The sequence below is a fragment of the Hyperolius riggenbachi genome, chromosome 11 (assembly GCF_040937935.1).
Source record: "Hyperolius riggenbachi isolate aHypRig1 chromosome 11, aHypRig1.pri, whole genome shotgun sequence".
NCBI lineage: Eukaryota > Metazoa > Chordata > Amphibia > Anura > Hyperoliidae > Hyperolius > Hyperolius riggenbachi.
In genome coordinates, this window is record NC_090656.1 from 189,550,054 (window position 1) to 189,575,052 (window position 24,999).

Consider the following 24,999-nt stretch of genomic DNA (forward strand, 5'->3'; position numbering starts at 1 on the left):
CGTGGTCCCGCCCGGCCAATCGCCGCAGAGCAGCCGCTCCAGGAAGTAAACACTGCATGTCACACCGTGCAGTGAATATTAATTAGCCATGTGCCTGGCTGCTCTCCACTCCTCCCCAACACTACTGAGCATGTGCGCACAGTCTAACGCAGCTTAGCCGCGCATAACGCCGTAGCATGCAGCACATTCAACTGCCGTACTGCGTTACAATGTAACGCAACGTGGGCACTGTGAACAGCCCATTGATTTTTCATTACTGTGCGGTGGGGCTGCGTTACAGGCTGCACTAACGTGCGCCTGTAACGTCTAAATGTGAAAGCAGCCTTAATCTTCGAACGATTCAGTCAATCTGACAAATCTACCAATCATCTAATGCCCCACTTTATCTGATTGATTCCCCTTTGATTGGCTATAAGCAGTTTATCAATCAATAGTCTGATGAGACAAGTTGTAAATGTCCATCCGGGGTGGGGGGGAGGGAGGAGACAGGATCACAATGGGAGTTTTATGGGTCAAACCATTGCACTGGTTCGCACAATATAATGGTTGCAGTACAATAATCGCTCAATAGAATTCTGCTGAAATTTATTGAGACTGAGCATGCTGTGTGGAGAAATAATCATTCGATATTCAATGGAATTCACGTCCGATAGGGATTGATCAGAGAGACTGCTGTTTTTATCTTCAGCTAGGCTGCTTCAAGTTTTATGCCTAAATAAAGAAAAAAAAAGTTTTAGTTGCAGATACCTTGTATGACAGAAAATGTAGTATTACTTAATTTACTTACTTAATTTGCTTAGCTACCAGATCTGTCTATAGATATGGGCTTTAAGTGCAATTTCTTGGCTCCTTACTAATAGGTGTGTATGTGAAAATCCACATAAAGTCAGAGCTTGAATCAAACTGTGAGATAAATTATGCGCCAATAAAAAAAAGTTTTCAAACAAGACAACACACTGAAAACAGAAATGACCATTACCTCATCAGTACAGTTCTTGTGAAGAGTTAATCAGATCTGCAAAGTCTGTTTTTATGACAACCTCCTGTTTACACTAGAAAAATAAGAAAGGGTTTAAGTGAACTGGAAAGCAGTGATCACAGTCACAGATTTTCCCTGACTTTCTGCTGACATGATGCCAAGCAATGGAGACAAATCTCCTGTGTATTCTACTTGTTTTGATTAAAGTGCTGATATCACAAGCAAGATGGCAACTCCCATGCATGAAAGAAACAGGCAGCAAAAATCAGAAGTGGATTAAATGAAGATAGTTGGCCACCCTGGAGCATTAGGGAGTATTACCCAAGGGCTACTTACTGAACAGGTACTGGCTCTAACCAGCTTTCAAGCCCTGATCTCCTACCGTATGTCAAAGCCAGCCAGTACACTATCCAGCCACTCTCCCCAGGTAAGTGCTCAGCCATGCACTCTCTTTAGATGAGAAGGTATCATTTCTGTGTACAGTGATTTGTGTTCCTTATAAAATGACTATGATGATTATGATGTTGAACAAAAGAAGAATGGCTACAGCTCAATTCCCACTACATTGGATGAAAAACTGTTCCGTTTCTGTTACAAGCCGATCAGTTTGTTACGTTGGCATCAGTTTTTCATCCGTTGTTCCCATTCTGCTCTGCACCGCTTTCCGTTTAGTATACGAGGCAGGTCATTTCGGCATGCACTCTTCTCTGGGCTGCACCTGACCTGGGTGCCGCAGTGTAATTCGAGTGCCGGCAATCGCCGGACCCCGAATTACTTCTCCCTCCATGTTACTACGACTCAGAGGGGGAATAGTCACTGATGCCACCCGAAATTTCAGCAGTATCGGGATAAGCCATCATTCGGCTCACCCTGCACCAAAGTGACCAGACGGCGAACTCCATGTACGCTTCAGTATAGCGGTTGTAAACACATTCACAGTCCTCCACCACTGCTGGCAACGCCGCTCGGTCCACTGAAAGTTAGAAGCGTCGGTATATGGATGGAACCCCAGCAGAAGCATTGAGATTCCTCATTGGATTCCCTCAAACCAGGGAAGATTCTCATTGGTCTGTTGCAATCCAGTGAAGGCCTGATGCTTCTGATGGGGCTCCGATCTGTAGATTGGTGCTTCTAATGTGCAGAGAACTGAGTAGTGGTGGCAGCAGCAGCAGAGAAACATCAGTGTGAAGACGGCAGGAGGGTAAAAATGTGCAAAAGGTACACAGTGACCAGCCTATTGAGAAGGTCCATTCTCATAGGCTACTTTTGATTCCGTCGGCATCCACTTCATCTGGCCAATCTGGAAAATTTGTGGACCGCACATCCTTGCATTCCGCCTGTCAGAATGGACCAAACAGATCTGTTACAAATGGACTGATGTGAACAGATCCTATTGCTTTGCATAGGATCTTTTCGGATCCATTCCACTGTATGCTAGTGAGAAGCGGGCCTGACTCAACAGATTGATTTCTTCTTTAGCCTTCTGTACTGAATACTGAGCAGTATCTTAAAATCACAACTTATATACATCTATACATCAGACGGTAGGAAAAATATGGGAGACAATCACAAGAGAAAACAAAGGCTGATTAGGCTGGGGGGCTTCAGTCTAGAAACACCAACTCCTTAAAGGGAAGGTGCGAGAAGATTAAAAAAAAAATCTTTTATTTTTAATCTTCTACAGATTACGTCAGCGAGACCCCCGAGCGGCGCATGCACATGCGCAGTAGATGCCGACCTGGCGAGGTCGGCATCTGCACCAGAGGGGACCCCTGGGCCACTGGTTGGATGCGGAGCTGCGGCGAGAGCACAGGACAGCTGCCATGGGCTGGAGGAAGCCCTGGGTAAGTATATTTTTTGTTTTTTATCTTCTTGCACCTTCCCTTTAACCATTTTAGTACCAACAGTCTCTGGCCCCTTAAAGGGATTCAGAGATGAGTCCGTCCTTTTTTTTACTTATCCGGGGCTTCCTCCAGCCCCATAACCATGGATATGTCCCTCGCTTTCCTCCTCCTGCGATGTCTGGTTGAGCCGCGGTGAGACCCGGTAAACGGCTCAGTGACGTCAGCGACGGACATTCTGCACAAGCGCCCTGTAGAAACATCCTGTGACGTGAACCGCATCGGTGGGAGGAGCCAACCACGGCAGTGCATTCATGCGCGCTTATCCCACATCTGAGCCAGATCACCTAAAGGCGAACCACCACGCCACCCCCCCCCCCCCCCTTTATGGCTGGGACTGGACTATGTGAGTAAGGTGCGTGCGCTCCAGACGGAAGCAATCCAAGGACACTTGTTCATTGCCGTACAGCCAAAGTAATAGCATTCAGAGGGAGAGCTGATGGCATAAGCCACCAGTGGACAGTGTTTACACTATGACGTGGGTGAGGAGGTGACAGAGGACCCAAAAAAATCAAAACCTACATGTTTAAATGATTACAGGCCTGTTGCCCTGACATCATTGGTCATGAAAGCATTTACAAAAACTGATAATGGCTTATCTGAAATCTATCACAGATCCCCTGCTGGGCTCTCTTCAATTTGCCTACAGGCCTAATAGATCCGCAGACGATGCCGTGAACATGTGTATGCATTATGTACTACAACATCTAGACACCCCAGGAACCTACACCAGGATTTCAGCTCTGCATTTAATACCATAATTCCAACACTGCTGCACAACAAGCTCTCCCAGCTACACATACCTGAATCCATCTGCAAATGGATAATCAATTTCTTAACCGACAGGAGACAGCATGTTCGACTTGGGAAGCACTCATCAAGCTCTCTGACAGTCAGTACTGGTGCTTCTCAGGGCTGTGTGCTTTCCCCACTGCTCTACTCACTGTACACCAATGACTGCATCTCCACAGATCCATCTGTTAAGGTTCTGAAGTTTGCAGATGGCACAACAGTAGTTGGTCTCATACAAAACGGGGACGAGTGCATACAGGCATGTGGTGGGACAGCTTTCCTCCTGGTGCAGCAGCAACAACCTGGAACTAAATGCTCTCAAAACCATGGAGATGATCATAGACTTTAGGAGATCTCCCCCCCCCCCCCCCCCCAGCACCTCCCCTTAACCATAAATGGATCCACAGTAACCCAGGTAGAGTCATTCAAGTTTCTTGGGTCCACAATCTCACACAACCTAAAATGGGACAACAACACTGCCACTATTGTCCAGAAAGCGCAACAGAGGATGTACCATCTACGGCAGCTGAAAAAGTTTGGCCTACCTCAAAATTCAATGGTGAAGTTCTACAATGCAATCATCGAATCCACCATAACATCATCTATGACTGTATGGTTCGGCTCTTGCTCAACATTAGAAAAGGTGAGGCTGCGGCGCATCATCCGAACAGCGGAAAGGATACTTGGCTGTAGCTTACCTTCCCTGCAGGATCTTTACACTTGCAGGTGCAGAAAGAGAGCAACCAAAATTGCCTCTGACCCCTCTCACCCAGCACACTCCATCTTCCAGCTCTTGCCTTCAGGAGTAAGATTCCGGTCAATCACTATCAAAACCTGCAGACACAGGGACACCTTTTTTCCTCAAGCGGTAGCCATACTAAATGCAGAACCCCGCTAGAGCTGCTAGGACGTGAAAGTAATCAGCACAGAACTGTAAATGAACAATTCTCACATTGCTTACTGCCACTATACTCATAATGTCCTTGACTTGTAATATACACACGGTCTGTCCTTGTATTGTTTTTGTTTGTGTTTGTTAAGCAACTGCCAAAACAAACTCCTTGTAGGTGCAAACTTACTTGGCGAAATAAAATTGATTCTGAAGTGGGACGCACACGCAAGTATAATGCTGACAATGACTATAGAACGGCTATGTGAAATGTGATCTGTGCACGCGGAACTGCTGAGTTACAGCGCTTTTGTGCAATAAAGCCAGCCAACAATATATGCTGCAGCTATATTTAGGACTTTACCCTGTTAGAGGGGAGCAGCTGCTGTATGTTTGGCTTGTGTGTGTGGCATAGTGAGGGGCTTGGACTTGCATGCATGGAGCAAAAAAAAAGGGCCCAATGTGACCAGTCTCCATGCACACAAGCCTATGTCATATACATGTGGGAAGCGGGGAACTCCTGGTTTTAAATGGGTCTGCGCAGATACGACTTTTTAAGATTGTCTGTGTATTGTGTGGCTCCCATGAGAGAAGCACATTGTGTTCGATATATTGTGCAATAAAGATTAAGTGATTTTGGACAAGTCAATATTGGGTGTAATAAAGCCAGCGCTCACCACATGGGCTGCATCTGAATGACTTATCACCTCATGTGCACCGCCTATATAGCTCAAATACACACTCAGCAATCAATCAAACGCAAGACATATGCATACCTAAATACCTACCATGCAAACAGGACATTACAATGGGAGCTGCTAACCTGGTAGTTACAAAATTATGGAAACAAAAAAATGGGTAAAAGGCTGCGCATCCCAATTTACTGGACATCTGCACCAACGTTGAGGTAATTCTCCGGAGCAGATGTCCTACACTATCTGACCTAGGTTAAAAAGCATATATCATAACCCTGGTAGCAGCTAAGCAGAAATGTCCAGTAAATTGTATTTTGCATGCAAACTATGATTGAAGCTAAACTTTCTCCATAAACCAGTATTGCATTGTTTGGATGCGGGCGTGCATTTTAGTCCAGGAGGGTCGGTGTACGCCACAGCGATCAACCATTCAACTGTAGTATTAGGTCAGGGATGCGCAGCCTTTTACCCATTTTTTTGTTTCCACACTTTTGATTCATATATGCACAAATCGCTTGCGGCCCCCACAACACTCCAATTTTCTATACAAGCGCAGAAGGCTCCAGGTGACATCACTCAGTCAGACCGAGTCCGACTGAGCCGTGTACCGGGAGTTAACAGCTGAACAGGAGATCGCAGGAGGACGGCGAGGGACACATCCATGCTTATGGGGCTGGAGGAAGCCCCGGGTAAGTAAAAAAAAAAGGCAAAAAGACTCATCTCTGAGTCTCTTTAAGTACCAGAGACTGCTGGTACAAAAAACGGGCTTACCGACAACACGCCGCACAGATCCGCCGATTGCGCCGTTCTCCTGTCACTGCTGTCGTTATGAGGTCAGGAGCCGATTTCATTGGATTCTGACCCTATGATCAATGTGAGCCAATGAGGTAGCAGCGGATCCATGCAGAAGTTGAAATCTGTGCCCTGGCAGGCTTAGGCGGACACAAACAGGTCGTAGATTTCAACTACCACTGCCTGAAAGTGGTTAAAAAGCTATATAAAAAACACTGGGGGAGATTTATCAACGCATTACCGACAGTTCTTTCTTCTTAATCTGTTCTAACCGGCAGGGAGAACAGTTCTGTATGATAAGAACCTTCTTATATCCTAGGTAATAGTGGCAATTTAGCGTGAATTTCTAGAGCTGCACTACAGATAAGAATAGTGCAAATCCATTCCTTCAACTGGTGCAGATTAAGAAGAGCTTGATAGCAGTTGTACAGGTGTACTTAGATTCAATCACTGCGCATACTTCAATCCCGAAAGAGCGTCTTGCTTTATTGCATATCACACCATACTGCCTTGCCAGCCGAAGAGATTGAAGCAGATGATGACCACAAATCCATTTATTGGAATAAAAAGCATCCAACAGGCTTACAGTTCAAGAACACAAGTGTAGGCTCCACGCCGGATGATACAGAGCCACTCGCTCTTACTGCTCGTCCTGCTTCTGGGTTATGTCAATGCGCTCCTCCGACTCTGCCCCATTGACGTAACCCGGAAGCAGGACGAGCAGTAAGAGCGAGTGGCTCTGTATCATCCACGGTGGAGCCTACACTTGTGTTCTTGAACTGTAAGCCTGTTGGATGCTTTTTATTCCAATAAATGGATTTGTGGTCATCATCTGCTTCAATCTCTATTGCATATCACACCATACTGCCTTGCCAGCCGTAGAGATTGAAGCAGATGATGACCACAAATCCATTTATTGGAATAAAAAGCATCCAACAGGCTTACAGTTCAAGAACACAAGTGTAGGCTCCACCGCGGATGATACAGAGCCACTCGCTCGTACTGCTCGTCCTGCTTCCGGGTTACGTCAATGGGGCAGAGTCGGAGGAGCGCATTGACATAACCCAGAAGCAGGACGAGCAGTAAGAGCGAGTGGCTCTGTATCATCCGGCGGTGGAGCCTACACTTGTGTTCTTGAACTGTAAGCCTGTTGGATGCTTTGTATTCCAATAAATGGATTTGTGGTCATCATCTGCTTCAATCTCTTCGGCTGGCAAGGCAGTATGGTGTGATATGCAATAAAGCAAGACGCTCTTTCGGGATTGAAGTATGCGCAGTGATTGAATCTAAGTATTATTGATTGAGGTGGAGTGAACCTCTTGTAATTGCGATTCCCTGACTTTGTGAGTGTGTTATTTCCAGTGGAGTGCAGTATCTCCTTAAGAAGTTGTACAGGTGTAGAACCGTAGGCTAGACATGATTGCAGAGTGCAGGCTAGATATGATTTGTGATGTGCTCCTCCCCCCCTGCTGAATTCCTCCTCAGAGCCTGCTGCTATCAATACAGCAGGTGTGTTGGTTACCTCAGCAACAGGGGTCCGTTAAAAATGGCGCCAGTTATCGTAGTTAAAAAACGGCGCCCCATAGAGAACCACTATCGCTAGTTATTTTTCGTTTTTGACAGCTAAAAAACGGCGCCGGCTTTAAAAACGATATTTATCGTTTATATTTGTATTGCTCCCAAATGATAATTTTCGTTTTAACCCTTGCTTTGCTGCCGTTTTGAAAATATCTGCCCGCCGGCTTTAATGTTTAATAGCAAAGCCCCCTTAAAAGCTAAAAACACCAAATTTGCAGGGAATGTTAAGAAGAAAATTGTGAACAAGAGGAAAAATTTTTTTTCAAAAAGACCTTATAGTTTTTGAGAAAATCGATTTTGAATATTCTTCTTCTGACCGTGGGAAAATTAAACGCCCGCCGACTTTAGCGGTTAATAGCAAAGCCCCTTTAAATGCCAGAAACACCAAATGTGTAGGGAATGTTAAGAAAAATAGTGGGAACACGAAGAAAAAAAAATTGTTCAAAAAGACCTTATAGTTTTTGAGAAAATCGATCTTAAATCTTCAAAGGAAATGTAACTATTTAAATCGCGTACTGACATTCCCGTGGAAACTTTTTCCGCCGACTTTAGCAGTTAATAGCAAAGTCCCCTTAAATCCTAGCAACACCAAATTTGCAGGATATGTTAAAAAGATACTGGGAAACAATATTTAAAAAAAAACATTGAACATTTTTATTTATTTTTTTTTTAAATTAAAATTTTTGGGTTATGTTCAGAGTGTGGGAAAAGTTTTGAAAAAAATGACGTGGGGTCCCCCCTCCCGAGCCTCTGTAACTCCTTGTCTCCCATGCAGGCTGGGATAGCCAGAATGCGGAGCCTCGGCCGACTGGGGCTTCGCACCCTGAGCTATACCAGCCCGCATGGTCCATGGTATGGGGGGGCTTCGGGGGGGAGGGGCGGCCAAGCCTTCCCCTCCCCCCCAGAGCCCTTGTCCAATCCATGGACAAGGGGCTCTTCCCCACCTCCGGTGCCCCAGGAGGAGGTGGGGGCGACGACTCCCTGGGGGGGGTTCATGGTGGCATCTGGGAGTCCCCTTTAAGAAGGGGAACCCAGATGCCTGCCCCCCTCCCAGGAGAAATGAGTATAGGGGTGCAGGAGTACCCCTTACCCATTTCCATAAAGGGTTAAATGAAATAAAAACACAACAACGAGAAAAGTCCTTTAATGTTCTAAATTAACCAGAAATACTTACCTGTACCTTTAAGAAAAAAATCCCACGTCAATTAGGTCCCACGACAGTATCCTCCATCTTGCGACCTTCAGTTACATGTTGATTGAAGATCTCCGCCGCCCCGACGCCACACACGCCGCCTCCGCCGCACTCACTGCTCTTAGCTATACTTAGTATAGCTAAGAGCAAAAAGCATCTTTAAATTTTAGCTACAATGGTCCCCATTGGTTCCTTAACAGACCAATGGGGATCAGGAGGATCCCCATTGGTCGATAAGGAACCAATGGGGAGCCTTGGAGCCAAAATTTAAAGATGCTTTTTGTTCTCAGCTATACTTAGTATAGCTGAGAGTTGCGTCTATGCATCTATATAGACGCATTAGCGCTAGCTGCCGCTGCCCTCCCTGCCTCCCCCCACCTGTCACCCTCACCCATGCTAGCACCCATGGGTGCATTGGGTGCCAGCATGGGTGAGGGTGACAGGTGGGGGGAGGCAGGGAGGGCAGCGGCAGCTAGCGCTAATGCGTCTATATAGATGCATAGACGCAACTCTCAGCTATACTTAGTATAGCTGAGAGCAGTGCGGCGGAGGCGGCGTGTGTGGCGTCGGGGCGGCGGAGATCTTCAATCAACATGTATCAGAAGATCGCAAGATAGAGGATACTGTCGTGGGACCTGATTGGCGTGGGATTTTTTCTTAAAGGTACAGGTAAGTATTTGTGGTTAATTTAGAACATTAAAGGACTTTTTTCATTGTTGCGTTTTTATTTCATTTAACCCTTTGTGGAAATGGGTAAGGGGTACTCCTGCACCCCTATACTCATTTCTCCTGGGAGGGGGGTGGGCATCTGTGGGTCCCCTTCTTAAAGGGGACTCCCAGATGCCACCATGAACCCCCCCAGGGAGTCGTCGCCCCCGCCTCCACCTGGGGCAAGGGAGGCGGGGAAGAGCCCCTTGTCCATGAATTGGACAAGGGGCTCCGGGGGGGGGGAGGGGGAGGCTTGGCCGCCCCTCCCCCCTGGAGCCCCCCCATACCATGGACCATGCGGGCTGGTATAGCTCAGGGTGCGAAGCCCCAGTCGGCCGGGGCTCCGCATTCTGGCTATCCCAGCCTGCATGGGAGACAAGGGGTTACAGAGGCTCGGGAGGGGGGACCCCACGTCATTTTTTTTTTTTTTAATTTGCTATCAATTTTTTTATTTAATCTTCTGAGTGTGGGAAATAAATTTAAAAAAAAAACAACGTGGGGTCCCCCCCTCCCGAGCCTCTGTAACCCCTTGTCTCCCATGCAGGCTGGGATAGCCAGAATGCGGAGCCCCGGCCGACTGGGGCTTCGCACCCTGAGCTATACCAGCCCGCATGGTCCATGGTATGGGGGGGCTCTGGGGGGGAGGGGCGGCCAAGCCTCCCCCTCCCCCCCGGAGCCCTTGTCCAATCCATGGACAAGGGGCTCTTCCCCACCTCCGGTGCCCCAGGAGGAGGTGGGACGACGACTCCCTGGGGGGGGGGGGGGTTCATGGTGGCATCTGGAAGTCCCCTTTAAATCGATTCATTTGATTCAATACAAAAAGAACCTGAAAATGAGCCGGTTCTTTTTGTATTGAATCAAATGAATCGATTCATTTGATTCGATACAAAAAGAACCGGCTCATTTATGAGCCGGTTACTATACCTTAGGATGCGTCCTGTGCAGGACGTATAGCGCTGGCTCCCGCGATCTCTCCCCACCTGCCTGCACCTGTCACCCTCACCTAGGGTGGCACCCGGTGCACCCATGGGTGCACCAGGTGCCAGGCTAGGTGAGGGTGACAGGTGAGGAGGCGGGGAGGACAGCGGGAGCCGTGCTATGCGTCCCTACGCAGGACGCATTGTAAGCTATAGTATTTTAATTGGCGTGGGAGATCTTCAATCAAGTTAATTGAAGATCGCAAGATAAGAGGATATTGTTATTCGTTGGATCATTTCCGAGGATATATTGGCGTGGGAACATTTTTTTTAAAGGTACAGGTAAGTATTTGTGGTTAATTAAGATTATTAAAATACTTTTCTCGTGGTTGTGTTTTTATTTCATTTAACCCTTTGTGGAAATGGGTAAGGGGTACTCCTGCACCCCTATACTCATTTCTCCTGGGAGGGGGGTGGGCATCTGTGGGTCCCCTTCTTAAAGGGGACTCCCAGATGCCACCATGAACCCCCCCCCCCCCAGGGAGTCGTCGCCCCCACCTCCTCCTGGGGCACCGGAGGTGGGGAAGAGCCCCTTGTCCATGGATTGGACAAGGGCTCCGGGGGGGAGGGGGAGGCTTGGCCACCCCTCCCACCCAGAGCCCCCCCATACCATGGACCATGTGGGCTGGTATAGCTCAGGGTACGAAGCCCCAGTCGGCCGGGGCTCCGCATTCTGGCTATCCCAGCCTGCATGGGAGACAAGGGGTTACAGAGGCTCGGGAGGGGGGACCCCACGTCATTTTTTTCAAAACTTTTCCCACACTCTGAACATAACCCAAAAATTTTAATCTAAAGAATAAATAAATAAAAATTTTCAATTTTTTTTTTAAATATTGTTTCCCAGTATCTTTTTAACATATCCTGCAAATTTGGTGTTGCTAGGATTTAAGGGGACTTTGCTATTAACTGCTAAAGTCGGCGGAAAAAGTTTCCACCGGAATGTCAGTACGCGATTTAAATAGTTACATTTCCTTTGAAGATTTAAGATCGATTTTCTCAAAAACTATAAGGTCTTTTTGAACAATTTTTTTTTCTTCGTGTTCCCACTATTTTTCTTAACATTCCCTACACATTTGGTGTTTCTGGCATTTAAAGGGGCTTTGCTATTAACCGCTAAAGTCGGCGGGCGTTTAATTTTCCCACGGTCAGAAGAAGAATATTCAAAATCGATTTTCTCAAAAACTATAAGGTCTTTTTGAAAAAAAATTTTTTCCTCTTGTTCACAATTTTCTTCTTAACATTCCCTGCAAATTTGGTGTTTTTAGCTTTTAAGGGGGCTTTGCTATTAAACATTAAATCCGGCGGGCAGATATTTTCAAAACGGCAGCAAAGCAGGGGTTAAAACGATAAATATCGTTCAGGCAGGTCAAAAAAAAAAAAAAAAAAAAACAGTTTTAAAACGATAAATTTCGTTCTGCACTATTTTAACCTTTAAAACGATAAATATCATTTTAAACATATATCGGGCAGAAGGGGGCGCCATTTTTTTGCCGGCGCCATTTTTCACTAGACGCCAGCAACAGCAATTCCCCTCACACTCTGCACTGTCTGAGAGACTTTTTTTTACAACAGTTTTAGAAGGAATCTGCACTATTTATTGATTTCTTAGGCTGTCTGAGACAATTCTGCATGGATTGCTGAAAACCTACTAATATTTTATCTCAAACACTCTTGATAAATGTGCCCCACTGTACAACACGTTTTGCAAGCCCAGCCTACTTCGTCGGGTAAACAGCGCGACAAGGAGGCATTTAGCAGAGTGTGTGTGGACACCTGTGGCTGTAAACTGAACTAATGTTTGACAATGGTTTTAGGCACTTATGAATAGAATTATATAATGACCTGTGTACTTGTGAGATATGTCAGAGTATTTTACAATGAAGGTGATTGTAAACAAACCTGAAATCTGAATTTTTGCTTACAGTCCCATTAAACAATTTCCAGAGTTAGTTAGATGTTGTTCTCTCCTTCTCCAACCCTTGGACACAGGTCAGTGGTTCTTGACAATTCGCAGGTATGTTTATTATTAACTAATCTGCTTCAGAGCTGCAGTTCAGGGACAGGCCTGAGAGGGATATAAGGAGATATCATGAGGAGGTGGAAGGAATGCAGAGCCACTGTTTACAAAACATATTCCTGTCAGGAGGTGACGCTTCAGTGACAGGGATTACTGACTGGAGCCCAACTTCACAATATGGAATTTTTCCCTTAGGGCCCTTTTCCACTAGAGCGATTGTGATTGCTGAATCACAAAATCGCAAATCGCTAGTGATTTATAAATCGCTAGGGTTGTTACTTTATCATAGAAATCACGAGAAGTATTTTCCACTACAGTGATTCGATTTGGAAATCGCTAATCGCAAATCGCAATCGCTTGCTGGATCGATTTTTACAATGATAATGCAATGCAAATGAAAATCGCAAATCGCAATCGCATAACAGAGTTAATGAAAAATCGCAATCGCAATCACTGGCGTTTGTGATTTGTGATTGCGATTGCTAGTGGAAAAGGGCCCTTACTGATGGTTTCTGCTTACCTCTAAACCACTAGGTGTGTGGCATGTCTATGTTACAGCCAGAACCCGAAGTGTGGCCACTTCGCGTTCTGGCCGGCCACTTCGCGTTCTGGCCAGCCAATGTGTGAAGTGGCCGTAGCGCAGCGGGCAATGTTAGAAATGTAACGATTACAATAAGTTCAATGTATTTTACGGCCGTCTCGCTGCAGCCAAATGTATTACAACTTGGTTAATTTAATTAAATATAGCCGGCGGCAATGTAATAGATGAAGCCGCCGGCTTTTGCATTGCCTCCTCCTCCCCCCCCCCCCCCCCCCGCCTCTCTCCTCTCCCTGCCTTCTACACAATACGGAGCACCTGGGGACACGCGTGTCCCCGAGAGTCGTTCGTCGCGGCAGGGGAAGCAGAGCGGGGAGGCTGCAGACATTGCTTCTGCCAGCACCCGCTCTGCAGGAACGGCAGGATTCCCCTGCCCCTGAACGACTCTCGGGGACACGCGTGTCCCCGGCTGCTCCGTATTGTATAGAAGGCAGGGTGAGGAAAGAGGCGTGGGGGTGGGGGGGGTTTGGGAGGGGGAGGAGGAGGAGGCAGTGCGAAAGCCGGCGGCTTCATCTATTACATTGCCGTCGGCTATATTTAATTAAGTTAAACAAGTTGTAATACATTTGGCCGCAGCGAGACGGCCGTAAAATACGTAGTGCAGTAGTAGTAGTAGTAGTAGTAGTACACGCTTAGTGTAATCGTTACATTTCTAACATTGGCCGCTTCGCACATTGGCCGGCCAGAACGCGAAGTGGCCACACTTCGGGTTCTGGCCGTAACATCTACATGAAATGGTTATGCACAAAGCTTTCTATAAGGCTTCTTTCACACTAGTCGTTGCTTTACAGATTGCCCAGCAAGCTCGAGGTGAACCAGGATTCCTAGGAGTGTGTAAGGGGCTAAAAACTAAAAAGGACCAAAAAGCCCTTCTACTAAAATGATATGCAAAACAGAAATGTGCCTTCTTAAAGGACAACCGAGGTAACATGTAACATGATGAGATAGACATGTACAGTACCAAGCACACAAATAAGGAGGATGTGTTCCTTTTTTTTTTTCAGGTATGCAAGTGACAGTTTCTGTGCGGGTCGGGCCCGGTTCAGACTATAGCATAACCTTCACTGACAAGTTATTATAGCCATAAAATACTTTTCAGTCAGTCAATGGCTTCTGAGAGCAGGAAAGAGATAAAAAGGGTCAATAATTCATAGATTTGAGCTCTAGCATACTTCAATGAAGGGGCCATATGCAATTCACTTTTTCTCCTGCGTTTTCTCCTAGGAGATAATTTTTCAACGTCTTTAATAGATTTTCTGCAATTTGTAATTGAAAAAGTATCAAAATGTAGCTGAAAAAGAACTATCAAAATTATTTGGAGTATTTTCTTGCTTGGTGGTGGCTTAAAAGGCATTTTATTGATGAGTTTAAAAATATCACCTAGGAGAAAACTCGGGAGAAAAAGTGAATTGCTTATAGCCCAAGGTGTTATTGAGCAGAGATAATGAAAGAGTAAAAACTTAAAAACTAGATTTAAATATAAAATAAAACTGTGGGATATCTAAAAAAAAAAAAGTCATTTTTAGGAGAAAGAGGATGGATACCATTGTTTTTCTCATCAGTTTATTTTCACCTCGGATTTAAAACAGAAGGTATTTATGATTATTCAGATTGAAGTGAGCATATGATGTCTCCCACATATGATGCATCACTGCTGAATATGCAAATCATGCTTTGTTGTCCCTGAAAGCTAGCCACACCTCTAGAACCTCTGAAGTGCAATGATGTGCCAGCTTGTTAATTATACTGAGCCACCATTTTACAGAGTTTTACTAGCGCGTTGCATCAGACAATACAATCGCATTGCATGTCGTTCTGTGTGACAGTGTGACCAAGGGATTTACTGGCAGCTGTGGACTTAAAGAGAACCCGAGGCGGGGTTCTCACAATGCAATCCACATACAGAGGCTGGGTCTGCCTATACAGCCCAGCCTCTACTGTAATGCTGCTGTAATTTATGGCTGATTACAGAGCACAGGGGGAAGTTAGGGGGCATTGAAATAGCAACAGAGGCTGGGCTGTATAGGCAGAACCGGCCTCTGTATGTGGATTGCATTGTGAGAACCCCGCCTCGGGTTCTTTTTAAGGTAGCCTAACACATTGATAATTACCATTGATATCTTGCAGATTGAGTCACCGGTAGAAATCAATGCCGCACATGATGCTTGATTGATTTTGGTTGGAAATTGGTTGTTCGCACTGGATGGAAGATATCATTCAATGGGTTGGAAGTGCAGCGGTAGCGGTGTTCGATTTGGGAATGATTGATGTGCATTGTGTTTGCAGCAGAACTAATGCTCAAAATCCATAATTTCTGGTGGGACATGTAAACTGGGGAAATTTAAGCATTCTTGCATTGATTATTATTATTATTTCCAACAATGTGAACTGATCGCCCTCAAGTAATAAACAAAACATGCTAAATGGAGTCTTAAAGGATACCCGAGGTGACATGTGACATGATGAGATAGATGTGGGTATGTACAGTGCCTAGCACACTAAGAACTATGCTGTGTTCCTTTTTTTCTTTCTCTGCCTGAAATAATTAAATATCAGGTATGTAATTGGATGACTCAGTCCTTACTCAGACAAGAAATGACTACAGTGTGACTGTAACGATTGGTGTCAGCGAGAACAGATTTCTCTGATTATTGGTGATCTGCAGTATCACCAATAATACAGATGCTATACCTGATTATGTGTGATCTGCAGAATCACCAATAATACTAGTATAGCCAGAACCAGGATAACCAATGTAAGATCAGATGTTTGGTGCAACAGTAATGATAGAGATACCCCAGAGGAGCTGGTGGTGATAGGTATCTCAATAGAACACAAGAGTATTCACCCAGCAAGCTGGATATGTGATTCAGTACAGCTGAGATCACCCGAGGGGCGAGAGACTCAGACTGTACTGCAGCCGGGAATCACCTGAGGAGCAAGTGATTAAGACTGTACTGCAGTCAGGGCTTACACCTGAGGAGCAGGTGCTAAGACTGTACTGCAGCCAGTGGACACCTGAGGAGCAGGTGTTTGCAAAGATGCTGCAAGTAATGATCACCTGAGGGGCAGGTTATTAAGATTGTGCTGCAGTCAGGGTTTCACCTGAGGAGCAGGTGATACAATACTAGAATCCCTCACCAGTGGCTGAACCACTGGTGAGTAAAGGATAGTCAAACAGGCAGGATCGGCAACATACGGACAGATACAGTACAAAGACAGAAGACTAACTCAGAGTTTAAGTTCAGGCAGAGTCGGCAACTGGATCAGATAGGCGAAAGTACAAAATCAGAAAAGCAGGAGAATAGTCAAGGCAAGCAGAAGGTCATAACAGATAATACAATGCAATTAGTACTTTAAGCTATCAACAGAATCTGGCTAAGTGTGGACCCCCAGCTCCAGCTGGTTCTAGCACACTTTGGGATCTGACTAAGGTCTGAGCGCTAACACGTTAGCATTCGCAACAGCAGACACGGAGCAACTGACAGGCTGGTATATATACAGAAGTGCTCCACAGCGCCGCCCCAGTCATTCAGCCAATCCAGCATACTGTGGGAGTCAGCTGACCTGGTAGATCAGCTGACTCCCCTTCTATTCGCATAAAGGTCCTGTCGCCTGGCGCGCGTGCGCGTAGCCCTCAATCTATGTGCAATAGAAGGACCAGGCAGAGCACCAGCATGTAACTGCGCGGCTGAGGCCGCCAGCTGATACGCGGAGATAACCGCCATGCCGCTTGCCTCTGCCGCGGTATCTCCGCTAACCATTACAGTGACCCTCACTGATAAGGAATTACAACCATAAACACTTTCCTAGCAGAAAATGGCTTCTGAAAGCAGGAAAAAGATAAAAAGGGTCAATAGTTCATAGATTTTAGCTCTGGCATACTTCAATGAATGCGTCATTGAGCAAAAGCAATAAAACAGTTAAAAATAAAAAAAAGTTAATTTAATCATAAAATAAAACTGTGGGATACCTTAAAAAGTCATTTTTAGGAGAAGGAAAATAGATACAATCATTTATTTCATTTGTTTATTTTCACCTCGGGTGTCCTTTAAGGTAGCCACAAATGGTACAATACAAAAATGTGACTTTATGGCAATTTGATAAAAACGCTCGGTTGTATAGAAAAATCTAAAGTTTTTTTTGCTTACTCAAAAATTCTGATCGAATTTCCAGTTTTTATCAACATAAAATGGGGGGTGGCTGATATTTCTAAAAATATTCAGAAAATTGAATTGTAGGAGAGATTAACAAAAATGCTTGGATCTATAATTCAAGAAAGTGACAGAGTTTGCAACCATTTTACATCTGACACTTGTGTCAGGTTTTTTTTTCTCACAAAAAGTTTTTATTGTGAAAATGTTTGTGAAAGGACAAACATTTTCGTATAAACACAAGAACAACACATATAAATGCATAAAACATGGTCCCGGGAATGCATAGTGCCTATTAAAAGAGGCAAATTTTAAGAATGAAACAGATGAGTTGGCAGCCTGTGACAACATATACCAACGCCCCAAAGGGTATTGTGGTCTACTGATATATTTAAAGAATTTTATCGGGTGTAAGCAGGGTCCGGTGAGCAGGGGGAATGGACCATATGAGGGAAGACCATGAGTACCTATAAAACCAGGACTTACCAGGCATAAGGGCAGGATGCCAGAAGGCATCTGCCATCACACCATATGGCATGGACAATAGTCCAGCCTTAATAAGAGAGGGAAATGTAAAAAGAAGAAGGTAATAGAAGAGAAAACAGGCAGGAAGAGATGGAGGAGAGAGTTAGGAAGAAGAGAAAATGAAAGAAGTTCCCAAGCTATACTCCATGGATAAGGATAGGACATCTCCGCCATGCCTTCCAATATATCTTTATAGACCCCATTGTGGCAATCCTTTAAGCCAAGGCCTCTTCCATGTCCACTATACCTCTGTGAACAAGTTAGAGGGGCAGTGTAGATATTGAGAGATGTAAGGTTCTCATACCTTCTCGAAGTTAGGGTGAGATTCATGCAATTGCAGTATGGCTTTAATTTTATCAAAACACAATGCACTGCTTAGATTGGACTTGAAATGTGCAATTGATAAGGAGGCTGACTTCCAAGAGCTAGCAATCACACGCTTGCCTGCCAAGCATATATGCATCAAGAGTTTGTATTAAAAAATTGAAATGCCTGGAGGTCTAAGACCCAGCAAAGCAACTTCTAGGAGTTTGGGGATCTGCATTTTGATAGTAGTATACATTATTTGATATATTCTGATCCAGAATCTACGGACCTTGGGGTAAAACCACTATATATGCAAAATAGTCCCCAGTTAGCCACATCCCCTGAAACATAAGCCATTGGATTTAGGGTCAAATTTTGTGAGTCTGTTAGGAATCAAGTACCAGCAAAAGAGCACCTTATATTGGGTTTCAACTATGGCAGCACTGATTGAGCATTTGGGAGTGAGTATCCAAATAGAGGATAAATCTACTAATTCAAGGGAGGTATTAAGCTCATGTTCCCATTTCATGATATACGATGGTTTTGGGGGGTTGGCGGGGGCAATGATACATTTATATAGCAGGGAAATCAGGCCTGCAGATCCGGGATCCGAAGCACATAATGTTCAAAACTGGTTCTCGTTAATAATGAATCATACTGCTTGATAATGTGGGCAACAAAATTAGAAATTTGTAGATAGTGAAAGCGTTCTTTTGCAGGGAGTTGCCTTGTCTCCTGGAGGGAGGCAAAGGTCTGAATTGTTTTGTCAGTGACCAAGTCAAAGATAGAGGTGAGCCCCTTATGCCTCCACCAATGGAAAGCTGAAGGGTTATCTAGGCCCGGGGTGAAATCGGGGTGGCCAAGAAAGGAGGTAAGGGGCAGATGTGGGGAAATAAGGCCGGACTTAAGTTTAACTTTATCCCAGATCCCAAGAGAGTGAGTAATAACAGGATCTTTAATAATTTTGCGCTGGGCAGGGGTTAACCAGAGAAGGTTTCCGAGGGTGATAGGAGAGCAAATGTGATGTCTCATGCCACATAGTCAATTGTGAAATTGCGCCACAGCATAGTAGGCAGCTGTATTGGGAACCCCCAGCCCCCCATTTTGCTTCAGGCAGTAGAGAGTGTTTCTCGGGACTCCAGGTCTGGCTTTGGCCCAGATAAACAAAAGAATTGAGGATTGCAATTGCTTAAGTGTGGATGTTGGGTTTTGTCAGTTGTTTAAAATGTTACATTTAATTAGAAAAGTTTATTGTAGATCTCAAATTTAAAACAAATATAAAAATTGTTCATGGCCAAGGGAGAGAGATGCAGCGAGATGCATTTAATAAGTTCCAGTTGCTTGGCTTTCATAGTGTTTTTTTTTTTTTGGGCTTCAGAATTGTCAAGGTCATAGACCTGGAACAAGCAGGCGTCTAAAAAAGTCAGCGTGCAGTCAGAACACCTGCCTAATAGTACACACTATGAGATTTTATGGCAGATAAACAGTGGAATGCAAAAGTTTGGGCAACGTTGTTAATCGTCATGATTTTTCTGTATAAATCGTTGGTTGTTACGATAAAAAAGTCAGTTAAATATATCATATAGGAGACACACACAGTGATATTTGAGAAGTGAAATTAAGTTTATTGCATTTACAGAAAGTGTGCAATAATTGTTTAAATACAATTAGGCAGGTGCATAAATGTGGGCACTGTTGTCATTTTATTGATTCCAAAACCTTTAGAACTAATTATTGGAACTCAAATTGGCTTGGTAAGCTCAGTGACCCCTGACCTACATATACAGGTGAAAAAAGGGAGAACAAAGAAGAGACCGTTAGATTAGCTTGATGGGTCAAGAAATTGAGTACTTTGTTTAAATGGGGGAGTATTTAGTATAAATGAAGGAGTATTTAGTATAAATGGAGGAGTATTTAGTATAAATGGAGGAGTATTTAGTATAAATGGTGGAGTATTAAGTATAAATGGGGGAGTATTTAGTATAAATAAGGGAATATTGTGTATAAATGGGGGAGTACTTTGTTTAAATGGGGGAGTATTTAGTATAAATGGGTGAGTTTTTAGTATAAATGGGGGAGTATTAAGTATAAATGGGGGAGTGCTTTGTTTAAATGGGGGAGTATTTAATATAAGGGGGGAGTATTTAGTATAAATGGTGGAGTATTAAGTATAAATGAGGGAATATTTAGTATAATAGGGGAGTATTATGTATAAATGGGGGAGTACTTTGTTTAAATGGGGGAGTATTTAGTATAAATGGGGGAGTATTATGTATAAATGGGGAAGTACTTTGTTTAAATTATTTAGTATAAGGGGGAGTATTTAGTATAAATGGTGGAGTATTAAGTATAAATGGGGGAGTATTTAGTATAAATGGTGGCGTATTATGTATAAATGGGGTAATATTCAATATAAGGTGGGAGTATTTAGTATAAATGGGGGAGTATTAAGTATAAATAGGGGAATATTAAGTATAAATGGGGGAGTATTAAGTATACGTGGGGGAGTATTTAGTATAAATTGGGGAGTATTTAGTATAAGGGGGGATAATTAATTATGGTGACAAATGGTGAGAAAAGTCAGAGTCAACCCACAGACCAGCACCAAAGACCTACAACATCATCTTGCTGCAGATGGAGTCCAACCATTCGGCGCACTTTACACAAGGAGATGCTGTATGTAGAGGAAGCTTTTTTTCCACCCACAGCACAAACAGAGGTATGCTAAAGCACATTTGGACAAGCCATTTTGGAATGAGATGCTGTGGACAGCTGAAACTAAATTGGAGTTATTTGGGCATAACAAGGGGCATTATGCATGGAGGAAAAACAACACAGCATTTCAAGAAAAACACCTGCTACCTACAGTAGTGGTGGTTGCATCATGCTGTGGGGCTGCGTGGCCAGTGCAGGGACTGAGAATCTTGTCAAAGTTGAACTCCCAGTTGCTACACACTTTAGTTCCAACGAACACAGCATGTATGATCTTCGTATCACTGCCCTGAAGGGTGGCTTCAAAACTTCAAATGATCGATTAATAGCAGAAACAAAATTTATGAATTGGTTCAAAGCAGTGGACAAGGGCTTGAATAAAGACAAAAACTTTTTATATTGGTATGAGGCTGATGATATTTAAACTCTATCTCAGCCTGTATAGCTAAACTTGTGAACTCAGAATTTACGATACCTCTGTGTCAGTCCAACTCCTAGGTCTGGGAGCATGGTGTAAACAAAACAGGGATCCTTATCTCAGCTAACAACCTCTCACCCCATTTAGATGTTCTGTTTTATTTAACCAGTTCGGCCTATCTGGACGAGTAAGTTCGTCCAGATAGGCTCTGCTGCTCCCGCCGCCCGCCGCTAGCCCCCCGATCAGTGAATGGGAATATAATTCCCATTCACTGATCTAACTTCCCCGCTGAAAAACCGACGCTTTCTATTGAGAAAGCGCGGTATTTCTGTCCCCCAGGAAACTTCTCCGTGTTCTTTTAGTTCCTGGATGCGAGATCGTTCGCATCCAGGACTTTTTTCACTGTGGCCATCTTGTGGCCAAGTAGTAAACTGCACCCACATACATTTTTCAATAAACAATTATCTTATTTTTACATTTAAAATTGGCTGTTTCCCTCCCACACCAAAAATTACTCACATACATTTTTTATTAAGAAAAAAAAAATACAATAAAAAAAAAAACAACAACATAAATAGTTACCCAAGGGTCTGAACTTTTTAAATATGCATGTCAAGAGAATATGTTATTATATTATTTTAAATTATAAGCTTAAGTAGTGATGGACGCAAATTGAAAAAAATGCACCTTTATTTCTAAATAAAATATCGGCGCCATAAATTGTGATAGGGACATCATTTAAACGGTGTAATAACCGGGACAGATGGGCAAATAAAATACATGAGTTTTAATTACGGTAGTGTATAACTATACTGGTCAAAAACTGAGAAATAATTAATTTTTTTCATTTCTTTCCTAATCTTCCTGTTAAAATGGATTTAGAAAAAAATGATTGTTAGCAAAATGTACTACCCAAAGAAAGCCTAATTAGTGGCGGAAAAAAACAAGATATAGATCAATTCATTGTGATAAGTAGCAATAAAGTAATTGGCGAATGAATGGGAGGTGAACGTTGCTCGGATGCATGAGATTTTCGGCACTGCGGTGCTGAACCGGTTAAGGCATCTTAATGACATGTATTTATGCTTGAAAACAATCTATGTTTTCCCTTTTGATGTTGCATGTATATAGCTGTCTGTACCATCAGCCTGCAAACAAACAGGATGTAAGCCCGACGAAGGCTTCAAGGCCGAAAGCTTGCTTATTCTTATTCTTTTTAGTTAGCCAATAAATGGTATCATCTTGATTTAAAACTTCTTATTTAGGAATTTAGTGATGTACAAATGTAAACTTATTGCTCCTTTTTTAGATTGAACGATGAGTCCTGCTTTCCCCCATCTCCTTATTAGTGTCCTCAAAATCTGATGAGTCCTTTCTCCTTCCTCTAATGGGCTCATTTGATCCTTTACAAGCTATTGAGTCCTCCCTTTCCCCTCCATGTGATGGATTATTTTGTGTCCTCAGTATTTGATGAGTCCACCCTTCTTCTCCATCGGATGGACTTTTTTATGTTCTCAGCATCTCATGAGTCCACCCTTCCCCATGCCTCTAATGGACTCTTTTGTGTCCTCAGCATCTGATGAGTCCACCCTTTTCCATCCCTCTGGTAGATATTTTGTGTCCTCAGCATCTAATGAGTCCTTCCTACCCCATCTCTCTGGTAGATCTTTTGTGTCCTCAACATCTAGTGAGTTCCCCTTCCCTGTCTCTCTGATGGACACTTCTGTGTCCTAAGCATCTAATGTGTTCCTCATCCCTCTGATGGACTCTTTTGTGTCCTCAGCATCTAATGAGTCCCCCCCTTCCCCATCCCTCTGATCGACTTCTTTGTGTCCTAAGCATCTAATGAGTTCCCCCTTCCCCATCCATCTGACCTCTGATGGATTCTTATGTCCTCAGCATCTAATGAGTTCCCCCTTCCCCATCCCTCTGATGGACTCTTTTGTGTCCTAAGCATCTAATGAGTCCTCCCTTCCCCATCCCCCGGTGGACTCTTTTGTGTCTTCAGAATCTAATGAGTTCCCCTTCCCCACCCCTCTGGCGGACTCTTTTGCATTCTCGGCATCTAATGAGTTCCCCCTTCCCCACCCCTCTGGCGGACTCTTTTGCATCCTCAGCATCTAATGAGTTCCCCCTTCCCCACCCCTCTGGCGGACTCTTTTGCATCCTCGGCATCTAATGAGTTCCCCCTTCTCCAAACCTCTGGTGGGCTCTTTTGCATCCTCAGCATCTAATGAGTTCCCCCTTCCCCATCCCTCTGGTGGACTCTTTTGCATCCTCGGCATCTAATGAGTTCCCCCTTCTCCAAACCTCTGGTGGGCTCTTTTGCGTCCTCAGCATCTAATGAGTTCCCCCTTCCCCATCCCTCTGGTGGACTCTTTTGCATCCTCGGCATCTAATGAGTTCCCCCTTCTCCAAACCTCTGGTGGACTCGGCATCTAATGAGTTCCCCCTTCCCCACCCCTCTGGCGGACTCTTTTGCATCCTCAGCATCTAATGAGTTCCCCCTTCCCCACCCCTCTGGAGGACTCTTTTGCATCCTCGGCATCTAATGAGTTCCCCCTTCTCTAAACCTCTGGTGAGCTCTTTTGCGTCCTCAGCATCTAATGAGTTCCCCCTTCCCCATCCCTCTGGTGGACTCTTTTGCATCCTCAGCATCTAATGAGTTCCCCCTTCTCCAACCCTCTGGTGGGCTCTTTTGCGTCCTCAGCATCTAATGAGTCCCCCCCTTCCCCATCCCTCTGATGGACTCTTTTGTGTCCTAAGCATCTAATAAGTTCCCCCTTCCCCATCCATATGACCTCTGATGGATTCTTATGTCCTCGGCATCTAATGAGTCCCCCCTTTCCCCATCCCTCTGATGGACTCTTTTGTGTCCTAAGCATCTAATGAGTTCCCCCTTCCCCATCCATCTGACCTCTGATGGATTCTTATGTCCTCAGTATCTAATGAGTCCCCCCTTCCCCATCCCTCTGATGGACTCTTTTGTGTCCTAAGCATCTAATGAGTCCTCCCTTCCCCATCCCCCTGGTGGGCTCTTTTGTATCATCAGCATCTAATGAGTCCTCCCTTCCCCATCCCCCTGGTGGGCTCTTTTGTATCATCAGCATCTAATGAGTCCTCCCTTCCCCATCCCCCGGTGGACTCTTTTGTGTCTTCAGAATTTAATGAGTTCCCCTTCCCCACCCCTCTGGCGGACTCTTTTGCATTCTCAGAATCTAATAAGTTCCCCCTTCCCCACCCCTCTGGCGGACTCTTTTGCATCCTCGGCATCTAATGAGTTCCCCCTTCTCCAACCCTCTGGTGGGCTCTTTTGCGTCCTCAGCATCTAATGAGTCCTCCCTTCCCCATTCCCCTGGTGGGCTCTTTTGTGTCTTCAGAATCTGAGTTCCCCCTTCCCCACCCCTCTGGCGGACTCTTTTGCATCCTCGGCATCTAATGAGTTCCCCCTTCCCCATCCCTCTGGCGGACTCTTTTGCATCCTCGGGATCTAATCTAATGAGTTCCCCCTTCCCCACCCCTCTGGCGGACTCTTTTGCATCCTCGGCATCTAATGAGTTCCCCCTTCCCCATCCCTCTGGCGGACTCTTTTGCATCCTCGGGATCTAATCTAATGAGTTCCCCCTTCCCCACCCCTCTGGCGGACTCTTTTGCATCCTCGGCATCTAATGAGTTCCCCCTTCCCCACCCCTCTGGCAGACTCTTTTGCATCCTCGGCATCTAATGAGTTCCCCCTTCTCCAACCCTCTGGTGGGCTCTTTTGCGT

At 44.7% G+C, this 24,999-nt stretch overlaps 1 protein-coding gene across 1 annotated transcript in view; it reads left to right on the plus strand.

Moving 5' to 3' along the window:
• The first annotated feature begins 523 nt into the window (after positions 1–523).
• Positions 524–24,999, plus strand: part of LOC137538987 (serine/threonine-protein kinase D3-like) — a 195,860-nt gene continuing 171,384 nt past the window's right edge. Inside the window, exon 1 of the mRNA XM_068261442.1 lies at positions 524–1,406. The gene's annotated coding sequence lies outside the window, so the exon portion shown is untranslated. The remainder of the gene's footprint in view (positions 1,407–24,999) is intronic.